Source organism: Aquarana catesbeiana, linkage group LG13 (assembly GCF_042186555.1).
Source record: "Aquarana catesbeiana isolate 2022-GZ linkage group LG13, ASM4218655v1, whole genome shotgun sequence".
NCBI classification, from domain to species: Eukaryota; Metazoa; Chordata; class Amphibia; order Anura; family Ranidae; genus Aquarana; species Aquarana catesbeiana.
In genome coordinates this window covers 176053974-176065226 of record NC_133336.1, presented here as the reverse complement: position 1 = coordinate 176065226, position 11253 = coordinate 176053974, and the positions used below count along the sequence as shown (strand labels likewise).

The following is an 11253-nucleotide window of genomic DNA, read 5'->3' as shown; positions in this document are numbered from 1 at the left end:
ACTTCGGTTACCTTCAAGCTTCACCCCTGCTGACTGGCTCGGTCCCTATTTGACACACAAGGCTGCTCTGCAAGTGTCACCTGCGCTGGTTGGGTCCCTGACTTGATCACTGCCTGAAGTTTCCTGATTTTCCACCATGCCCGTGGAAATACTGCGCCGGTACTTGCTTCAGTTACTCACTGTGGTCCCTATCCTGTGCTGCCCTCTTGCTTCTGGATAGGCCCTTACACAGCCTGACAGCCTAATGCCCCCGAGATAGGCCTAATCGCTGGCCTAGCAGCCACAGGCGTACAACACACGTCCACCCAGATGGCGGTCCAGGTGGCACACAAGAACCTGGATCACCTGACCTCCCCCGAATATATAGGCTCTCCCAGCAGTCCAAGGGATCAAAAAAAATCCCTGCCCATTTGGTGAGATACCCCATAGACCCATAACCTGACCTTGAGTTCTCCTTCTCAATTTAATACCTCCAAGTGCCCGACCACCTAGTGGTAGAAGAGGAAAGTACAACCAGGCCAAATTTAGGGAGAAATCAAAGGATATCCGTAGCAATTAACTACAGTAGCTCTTTCTGACAAAGGACTTAGCAAGGAGCTCCCTGACTAAACCCCAGGGCGCTTCACCTCTGTATCCCCCCATCCACAGCCACCTCTGTACCCCCCTGTCCACAGCCATCTCTGTGTACCCCCTGTCCACAGCCACTTCTATGTACCCCCCTGTCCACAGCTATCTCTGTGTACCCCCTGCCCACAGCCACCTCTGCACCCCCCTGTCCACAGCCACCTCTGTACCCCCCTGTCCACAGCCACCTCTGTACCCCCCCTGTCCACAGCCACCTCTGTATCCCCACCTGTCCACAGCCACCTCTGTATCCCCACCTGTCCACAGCCACCTCTGTACCCCCTGCCCCCCCAGTCCACAGCCACCTCTGTATCCCCCCTGTCCACAGACATCACTGTACCCACCCTGTCCACAGCCACCTCTATAACCCCCCTGTTCACAGCCACCTCTGTACGCCCCTGTCCACAGCCACCTCTGTACCCCCCCTCTCCACAGCCACCTCTGTACCCCCCTGTCCACAGCCACCTCTGTGTACCCCCCTGTCCACAGCCACCTCTGTATCCCCCCCCCCGCCCACAGCCACCTTTGTACCCCCCCTGTCCACAGCCGCCTTTGTGTCCCCCCCCATCCACAGCCACCTCTGTATCCCCCCAATTTCATTAGCGGGTGAAATTAGCAGGTGAAACGTGCATTTACATACATTGAATCCAGCCCTTCAGTGGAAAAAGTTTGCTGACCCCCGCCTTATGGTGATGCCACACATTACTCTTTTAAGGGAAGCCAGCTGCCTGTTGGTGCCATCTCTCCTGAAGCACCTGCCTTGTGCATGACCTTATTATTGTAAATCTGGTGGGATTTCTATAAATATCCCTTTATTGTTATATATATTATTTTATGCTTTATTATTATAATACAGGATTAATATAGCTCCACTTGGACAGTGCAATTACAATACATTTCAATACAGTTGGAATAGGTTCGCCCTGTTCATTTATATACTACAGTATATCCACCATACTATACTTTTAGCCACGCTCTTATGTATACTTTTCATATCTGTGTTGTCACCCTAAGATCCTTTTTGTTTGTTATCCTAAATAATAGCATGCAATGCCAAGCTGCAGTTTCTAAAGCCAGAAAAAACTTTAATGTATTAAGAGAGGAATGGACTGCAGAGAGAGAGAGATATAATTTTGCCCCTGTATAAATCATTAATAAGGCCTGATTAACACTTATGCAGGTTGCAATTTGCATATGGCAGGTGCATTTTGCATTTTTCAATACATGCTTTTCATCCATTGAAGTCTATGGAACCAAAAACCAGAAAAAAAGTCCCTGGCCCTTTCCATAAAATGCACAGATATGAACTATATCCATAGGAAACCATATTAAATGGACTGTAGTGTGTTTCTGCAAAACTGAAAGCGCACTAAAAAATGCATAGGTGCATAGGTGTGAACCAGGCTTAGGAACACATCTGGAATATGTAGTTCAGTTTTGGGCCCCAGTTCACAAAAAGGATATCGGGGAACTGGAGCAAGTGCAGAGAAGGGCAACCAAACTGATAAGAGGCATGGAGGAGCTCAGCTATGAGGAAAGATTAGAGGAACTGAATCTATTCCCTCTTGAGAGGAGGAGATATGATCAACATGCACTTACTTTCAGGTTATTACAGAGGACAAGAGGGCACTCCTTATATATGGAGGAAAAGAGATTTAACCGTCACATAGACTCCATCAAGAACTAGGTCTGGACAGCTCAGTAGAGCTGTTTTAAAAAAGAGCTGGATGCATTTCTAAATGCATAAAATATATCTGGATATTCTTAGTTATTAGCACCATTGGTAGTTGATCCAGGTGAAGGTGTCTTATTTGCAAGAACTTTTGCGATGGCCTCAAAAACTTTGCCATATTTCCTGAAAGCTTGCATAGCCAGCAATCGCTCATATGTAGTCCACTGTGAATTAAGCTTAATATTCAGCTCCTGAGGCCTCAGATCATTAATCCCTCCACTGAGTATTCCCCTCAAGCTGCTGTTTGTCTGTTTAATGTTTTGTACCTGCCGCTTCAGTGATACAAGCTGGGTATCCTTCTGGCACAGTGTAAGTGCTGGCATTTCAGAACTGGCACATACTGAAGCAATATCACCCTTGCTAAGGTGCATGCCTTTAGGAGGCCTCCTGTGGGATCTCTCAGGATGATAGCGGTACAGAGAAATCAATGGTTCTTTTTTGACTGGGATAGGTTTTCCAGACTCTCCTTAAATGAGCTTGGGGGATTCCTCTTTCTTGAGGCCATTAACATCTACTACCAAGTCACCGATCTTGGGCAGTTCATCTACATCTTCAAGACCATTTTAATTTTTTCTTTGCAGTTTCCGAGCTTGCCTGTCCATCACACTTGTTTTGCTTCATGACTTCTTCCAGAAATAATAATGTTTCGCCAGGCTAGTAATTGGTTTATCTGGAAGTATTTGCTGTATGCGCTGGAAACATTTTCCGCGGAAATGCCTGTTCATAAAGGACTTTGTCCTCGATGTCCCACTCATCAGGGAAAAGAGTAAAATTTGCCAGGTCAGCTAGGGAGCGTTCCACATCATGTTTGTGCCTCAAGAGCATAGCTAAGGCCTGCTCTTCATTGTATCCATGCTTTTCTTTTGCCATTGAGATATACTCGTCCAATTTTGTATTTGGTATTACATGGCTTGGTGACCAAACTAGCATATTCTGCACCCTCTGCCCCGGGTGAGTCTATCACACCAGGGAATATCTCATTTCCCAAATAAAGAAAAAAATACTGCGCTAGATATTATATATAAAGCATAAAGAGGTGTGCCTCTGTGTGTGTAAATCCAGGAAGTGAAGAGGCAGCAGCTTCAGCTGCCCTCAGTAAAAATGGCTGCAGCCAGACTTAGTAGAGGGAGATTTCTTCAGCATATTTGAGCCATCAGGAGTTTATTTGCCCCTTTATGCTATATATTGTGGACATTATCATAAGTTTCATTCACTGCAATTTGTTATTGTTTGTCACCATATATTAAAATATCTAATTTCCTCCTGTGGGATCAGGGAGGATTTTCCCCCAACTAGAGTGAAATGGATCATGCTTTATTGTTTTTTTTTTGCCTTCCTCTGCATCACCTATAGGTATAGAATACAGTAAAACCTTGGATTGAAAGTAACTTGGTCTGAGAGCGTTTTGCAAGACAAGCAATTTTTTTTATATAAATTTTGACTTGATAAACGAGCAATGTCTTGATATACAAGTAGCGCCATGTCACAACTGAGTATACAAGAGAAGAGAGGCACCTCTAAGTGTAGCAATATAGTTACATTTAATGAAGGTATAACACTTAGCAACTCACATGGTTGATGATTAAAAGAGGCACATCTAAGTATACAGGCATCCGGGGTAAAGCTGTCCACATAGACCATCCCCCTCACCGTCATCGATGTCGTCCCTTCCACGCTGCGCTCAATGAGCACTTCAAGCCTCGCTTTCAGATCAGTCTACTGCAGGGTAGTCTTCCCTGTCACGATTGCAGACTGATAGCATTGCAAGTCAGCGGTGCAGGGAATGGTCTATGTGGACAACTTTCCCTGGATGCCGGCATACTTAGATGTGCCTATTTTAATCATCAATCAAGTGAGTTGCTAAATGTTGTAGCTTCATTAAATGTAACCATATTGCTACACTTAGAGGCGCCTCTCTTCTCTTTTATACTCTGGAGCTCCTGCTGGATTTTGCTTCTAATCCCCTTGTGGAGGCTTCCATTTGTGGATGGACATTTTATGGTTACACAACCTGTGACACTGCTATAATCTTTTTATATGGACTATAAACTGAAGGACTTATGAATAAATGGTTGTGGAACGAATCATTTGAGTTTCAATTATTTCTTATGAGTAAATTCGCTTTGCTATACAAGTGCTTTGGATTACAAGCATGCGTCCGGAACAAATTATGCTTGCAATCCAAGGTTTTAGTGTACATGGAGGTTTTCTGTTTGTGTTTTTTTATTGAATGAAGTAGATGTACTAGTGTCTTTTTTCAACCTATGTACTAATAAGTACTAATGTAAGTACTTTGACATATGCATCTACAGTACAATTTAGCAATTATCCTATAGAAGCAATCATTGGAAAATGCTTTGATATTGTGTGTCGTGTGTATGTATGTTTCCTTAGCTTAACACGTGCTTTATATGGATTCAATGTGTGATGATTTTATTCTGTTTCCAAGAAATACTTTTTTTTTTTATATATTACTGTTTAATTGGTTCCATCTTATGCAAGAGTTCCCCAATGTGTTCCTATTGTTGTCATTAAACTTCAATAGTAAAATGACGTCCTCTACTTTGTGGGGTGATATCTGAATGATGCCTGCAGCTAGATGCATCATTCAGATATCATTCTTTTCAGCCGCCGATTCTGTGCACGATAAGAATGATCATAGCGGCAGTGCCACCGCTTGATCGTTCTTATAGGCGACGGGGGGGGGACATCCCCCCTCCTGCCGCCATCCGGTGCTTCTCCGGGCTCTCCCGTGCCATCGGGGGCCCGGAGAATGAATCGGCCAGCGCCGGATGTTGACGATAGAGATGACTGGTGAACAGATGGTCACCAGTCATCTCTATGATCGTGGGAGGCCCGGGCGCATCGTTATGACGTCACGCCCGGGTACCCGGAAATAACCGAAGCCGCAATCGCGGCTGTCAGAATGAGATTGGTGAATTTTTTTTTCTGATCTCATGCTTTCCAGCCTAGAGGAGAGATGTGGGGTCTTATTGACCCCACATCTCTCCATATAGAGGACCTGCCACATAGATTCCTATTACAAGGGATGTTTACATTCCTTGTAATAGGAATAAAAGTAATAAAAAAAAAAAAAAAAAAGTTAAAAAAAGTGTAAAAATAAAAAAAGAAAATGAAGTAAAAAAAAAAATTAAAATAATAAAAAAAAATAAATAAAATGCCCCTGTCCCCGGTAGCTCGCGCTCAGAAGCGAACGCACACGTAAGTCCCGCCCACATATGTAAACGCCACTCAAACCACACATGTGAGGTATCGCCGCGTGCATTAGGGTGTGTGCAACAATTCTAGCACTAGACCTCCTCTGTAACTCTAAACTGGTAACCTGTAAAAAATTTTAAAGCATCGCCTATGGAGATTTTTAAGTAATGAAGTTTGACGCCATTCCATGATTGTGCGCAATTTTAAAGCGTGACATGTTAGGTATCTATTTACTCTGCATAACATCGTCTTTCACATTATACAAAAAAATTGGGCTGACTTTACTGTTTTGTTATTTTTTAATTCATGAAACCGTTTTTTTTCCAAAAAAAAGGCGTTTGAAAAATGATTGCGCAAATACCGTGTGAGATAAAAAGTTGCAATGACCGCCATTTTATTCCCTAGGTTGTCTGCTAAAAAAAACATATATAAAGTTTGGGGGTTCTGAGTAATTTTCTAGCAAAAAAATGATGATTTTTATATGAAGTAGAGAAGTGCCAGAATAGGCCCGGTATTGAAGCGGTTAAGCCTCAAGGTTTTCACCTTAATGCATTAAGGTGAAAAACCTTCTGTGCTGCAGCTCCCCCCAAACCCTGCCTTTTTATTACCCGAGCCCGATCCAATCCTGTGACGCACATGAGCGCAGCCGCTCTCTCCTCATTGGACAGATTGATAGCAGCAGGAGCCATTGGCTTCTGCTGCTGTCAATCAAATCTAGTGACACAGGAGCCGGGGGGTGGCGCCGAGTCCTGCTGTCTGTGTCAATGGATGCAGCAGCGGGACTTGGGAGGGAGCCCACATGGGTCTCCCCATGGAAAGCAGCTTTCTGTGGGGGCACCCGATGAAGAGGAGGGGCCTGGAGCCCCGGCGGGGCACCCCAGAAGTAGAGGATCGGGGCTGCTCTGTGCAAACCTTTTGCACAGAGCAGATGTGTATAGGCATGTTTGTTATTTTTATTAAGGAATTTCTCTTTTTCCATGGTGTCGGCCCTGGCTAACTCATTTCTGATGCATTGCAAAGAAAACAGCCCTCCCCTCATCTCCTCAGCTCCTCCTCATCTCGATGACCTCTCCTAGTGCACAGGTAGAGAGTTGTCAGCTTACAAGATTTCTGGCAAAATTAACTGCTATTTTTTGCAGGTGGCAGATATAGCAAAACACTTTCAATGGCTTATTAACAAGCCCCAGAAGGAGTTACCTCCTTAATAACCAGGCCATTTTTTGTGATGCGGCACTGTGACGCTTTGATAATTGCGCGGTCATGCAACGTTGTACCCAAACAAAATGTATGCCCTTTTGTTTCCCACAAATAGAGCTTTCCTTTGGTGGTATTTGATCACCTCTGCGGTTTTTATGCTATAAACAAAAAAAAGAGCGTCAATTTTGAAAAAAACTTTCTGTTATAAAACATTTCCAAAAAATAACAATGTAAAAAAATTAAAAAATGTATTCATCAATTTAGGCCAATATGTATTCTGCTACATATTTTTGGTAAAAAAAATACCGATATTGATTGGTTTGTGCAAAAGTTATAGCGTCTACAAAATAGGGGATAGATTTATGGCATTTTTATACAAAAAAAAATGTTTCACTAGCAATGATGGCGATCAGTGATTTTTAGCGGAACTGCAACATTGCGGCAGACTTATAGGACACCTAACGGACATTTTTGACACTTTTTTGGGAACCAGTGACAATATTACAGTAATCAGTGCTAAAAATATGCACTGTCATTGTATTAATGACACTGGCAGGGAAGGGGTTAACATCAGAGGCAATCGAGGGGTTAACTGTGTTCCCTGGGTGTGTTCTAACTGTATGGAGGATGGGCTCACTGGGACAACACACAGATCAGTCTTCCTGCATATCAGAAAGACAGGATCTGTGTGATCTCCCCTGTCGGAACGGAGATTTGCCTTGTTTACACACCGTGCTGTCACTGTGGCCACACCTCCCAACATTTTGAGATGGGAATGAAGGACACCTACTAGCAAACGTATGTAGGCATAGGACACGCCCCCTGACACACCCCCTTAAAGGAGAATTAACCAAAAAAAAAGGTTAATTAAATCCACAAGGGCTTTTTCCTTTACAACTACTATTCCTTTATATTGGCTTTTAAAATTTACAAATGCAGCCATTTAGAATTTGGATGAAAGGTTTAGCACTGGGAAACACTTTTTGAAAGATAAAAAGTTCATTTTATATACAGCTATATAGATCAGACCAAAATGAGGGACAAATGAGGAGGAAAGAGGGACAGAGGGACATTGCTCCAAATCCGGGACAGTCCCTCGAAATCAGGGACAGTTGGGAGCTATGACTGCAGAGAACGATCGCGAGTGGCTAGCGGACATTGAGTCCGCCAGACTCGCTGATTGGCTCCCCCGCTGGCCAATGGGAGCACGGGTGCACCTCTGGCGGTGTGTGCACGCCCACAAAAGCGAGTGCACACCGGCGGATAACTGCGGTGGGTGGTCGGCAAGTGGCTAAGCAGACCAAAATGGAGCAAATAAAGAAATTCTTAATTAAGGTTTTTACATAGCTCCCAACTGTCCCTGATTTCGAGGGACTGTCCCTGATTTGGAGCATTTGGAGATTTCTGTCCCTCTTTCCTCCTCATTTGTCCTTCATCATTTTGGTCTGATCTATGTAGTTGTATATAAAATGCACTATTTACCTTTCAAAAAGTGTTTCCCAGTGCTAAATCTTTGATCCAAATCCTAAATTGCTGGATTTGTAAATTTGAAATGCCAATATAAAGGAATAGTAGTGGTAAAAAAAAAGCACTTGTGGGTTTAACTAATCATTTTTTGGGGGGTTAATTCTCCTTTAATGGGTCGTGGTGGGGGCGTATCCTATGCCTACATACTTTTGCTAGTAGGTGTCCCTCATTCCCATCTCAAAATGTTGGGAGGTGTGGCCACAGTGACAGTACGGTGTGTAAACAAGGCAAATCTCCATTCCAACAGGGGTAATCACACAGATCTTGTGTGTTGTCCCAGTGAGCCCATCCCCCATACAGTTAGAACACAGTTAACCCCTCGATCGCCTCTGATGTTAACCCCTTCCCTGCCAGTGTCATTAGTACAATAATAGTGCATATTTTTAGCACTGATTACTGTAATATTGTCACTTGTTCCCAAAAAAGTGTCAAAAATGTCCGTTAGGTGTCCGATCAGTCTGCTGCAATGTCGCAGTCCCGCTAAAAATCACATTGCTAGTGAAACTTTTTTTTTTTCTTTTTATAAAAATGCCATAAATCTATCCCCTATTTTGTAGACACTATTACTTTTGCACAAACCAATCAATATATGCTTATTGGGATTTTTTTTTTACCAAAAATATGTAGCAGAATACATATTGACCTAAACTGATAAATACATTTGTTTTTCTTTTTTACATTTTAATTTTTTATAAATGTTTTATAACAGAAAGTAAAAAAAAAAATAGTTTTTTTTTTTTCAAAATTGTCACTCTTTTTTTTGTTTATAGCGCAAAAAATAAAAACCGCAGAGGTGATCAAATACCACCAAAAGAAGGAAGGTGTGTTTTCATACACTCTAATTTAAAATAAGCTGACCACATTCACAAATCATAAATAAAAATATTGCTTTTAAATAAAATAAAAATAAAACGCACGGTTGTATATTAGGCTCGGTTCACACGGGGGCAACTTGTCAGGCGACCTAGCCGCCTGACAAGTCGCCTCCCGTTCTGTACAATGGAACCGTTCTAATCGGAGCGACGCAAGTCGCTCCGACTTAGAAGAAAGGTTCCTGTACTACTTTGGGGGCGACTTGCATAGACTTCTATACAGAAGTCGTCTTGCAAGTCGCCCCGGCAGTCGTGTGCAGGTCGCCTCGGTGAGGCGACCTGCAAGTCGTGCCGCCTCTGGTGTGAACCGAGGCTTAGGTTTCCATTTTCATCTAAAATTCACTTTTAAGTATGATTGTATATGGACAACAGTTTCCATTTAAATGCAGTTTTGACAGCTGATTAAATGATTCTGATTTGCTGGTGTCTCCTGGACATCTAGCTTTTCCTTCTGCTTTACAGAATCCCTGACGTCACTCTCTGATCGTCTTCTTCTGCCGTGAAAGAGTCCAGTGGTCTCCACCCACACCTTTATATTGTATTTATCCCTGGAACCCCAGAACACTCCGCTTCATACTGAGCTCTTATTCCCACAGGCATTCTCCATCTCTCTCTATTTTCCTTTCTGAGCTCTTTCCTCCTCCTCTCTCCACCTCAACGCTTTCTTGCTGCCATCGATCGTTATTATTGATTGGCTCAAATGAATCTAAGTGATTTTACCAGAAGGAAAACTAAGGACACCAGAAATCAGCAGCTGCAGAAATGTGATTATTAATAATACATCATAATTATGAAGGTCCTCTAAAACCTAAGCACTTAGTAGCTGCACAGTCAGACATGGCTCCTTGGAAGAAGTGCAATCCGCACTTGCCCTGTCTGCCTGTTTATAGGGAGACACGATCACATGCCTGCTGGATTCAGATAAGCAGGAGAACAATAATTACCTTAAAGTGTATTTCTACTTTTGCAGCCACATTGGGATAACACCTACTTTATATTTGTTGCATGATTCCATTCACATAGCAGAACTTCAAAAAATTGCTGCTTACATTTTTATTTGCTCTTCTCTGAAGTTTTCCCCTCCTATGTAATGTTAAGGAAGGAGCACAGGAATTAACACATGTACTCATATTTGTCTCGGAGAAGATTCCAGAAGCAACAGCAATAAAGAATAAAAAAAAAAGTTATTTAAGCTGAAATAAATTAAGCAATTGTGCTAAAGGGAGGGGGGAGGCAAAAAGAATATGTTTTTTAACCACTTAAGCCTCGGAAGATTTTACCCCCTTCCTGACCAGAGCACTTGTTTGCAATTCGGCACTGCATGGTTTTAACTGCCAATCGCGCGGTCGTGCAACGCTGCACCCAAACAAAATTGGTGTCCTTTTTTCCCACAAATAGAGCTGTCTTTTGGTGGTATTTGATCAACTCTGTGGTTTTTATTTTCTGCGCTATAAACAAAAAAATTCAATTTTTTTTACTTTTTGCTATAATAAATAGCCCCCAAAAATATATAAAAAAAAATTTATTTTTTTCCTCAGTTTAGGCCGATATGTATTCTTCTACAGATTTTTGGTAAAAAAAAAAAATATCGCAATAAGCGTATATTGATATGGTTTGCGCAAAAGTTATAGCGTCTACAAAATAGCGGATAGTTTTATGGCATTTTTATTATTATTTTTTTTTTTTTTATTAGTAATGGTGGCGATCTGCCATTTTTATCGTGACTGCGACATTATGGCAGATACATCGGACACTTTTGACACTATTTTGCTATAAAAAGGCACTGATTACTGTGTAAATGACACTGCAGGGAAGGGGTTATACACTAAGGTGCAATCAAGGAGTTAAATGTGTTACCTAGAGAGTGATTCTAACTGTGGGGGGGGGATGGGCTACCTAGGACATGACAGCGATCACTGCTCCCGATGACAGGGAGCAGTGGATCTCTGTCATGTCACTAGGCATCTCCCCGTTCTTCCGCTCCATGACTCGATAGCAGGCTGCTGGCGGATATCGAGTCCGTGGGACCCGCGGTCACATTCACAAGCACGCGGTGGGCGCCCACAATGCCACATCTTAAAG

The 11253-nt window shown here is 42.7% G+C and overlaps 1 pseudogene; it reads right to left on the bottom strand.

Moving 5' to 3' along the window:
* Positions 1-2388: 2388 nt before the first annotated feature.
* LOC141116609 (REST corepressor 2-like) lies at positions 2389-3289 on the bottom strand (annotated as a pseudogene).
* Between the last annotated feature and the right edge of the window lie 7964 nt (positions 3290-11253).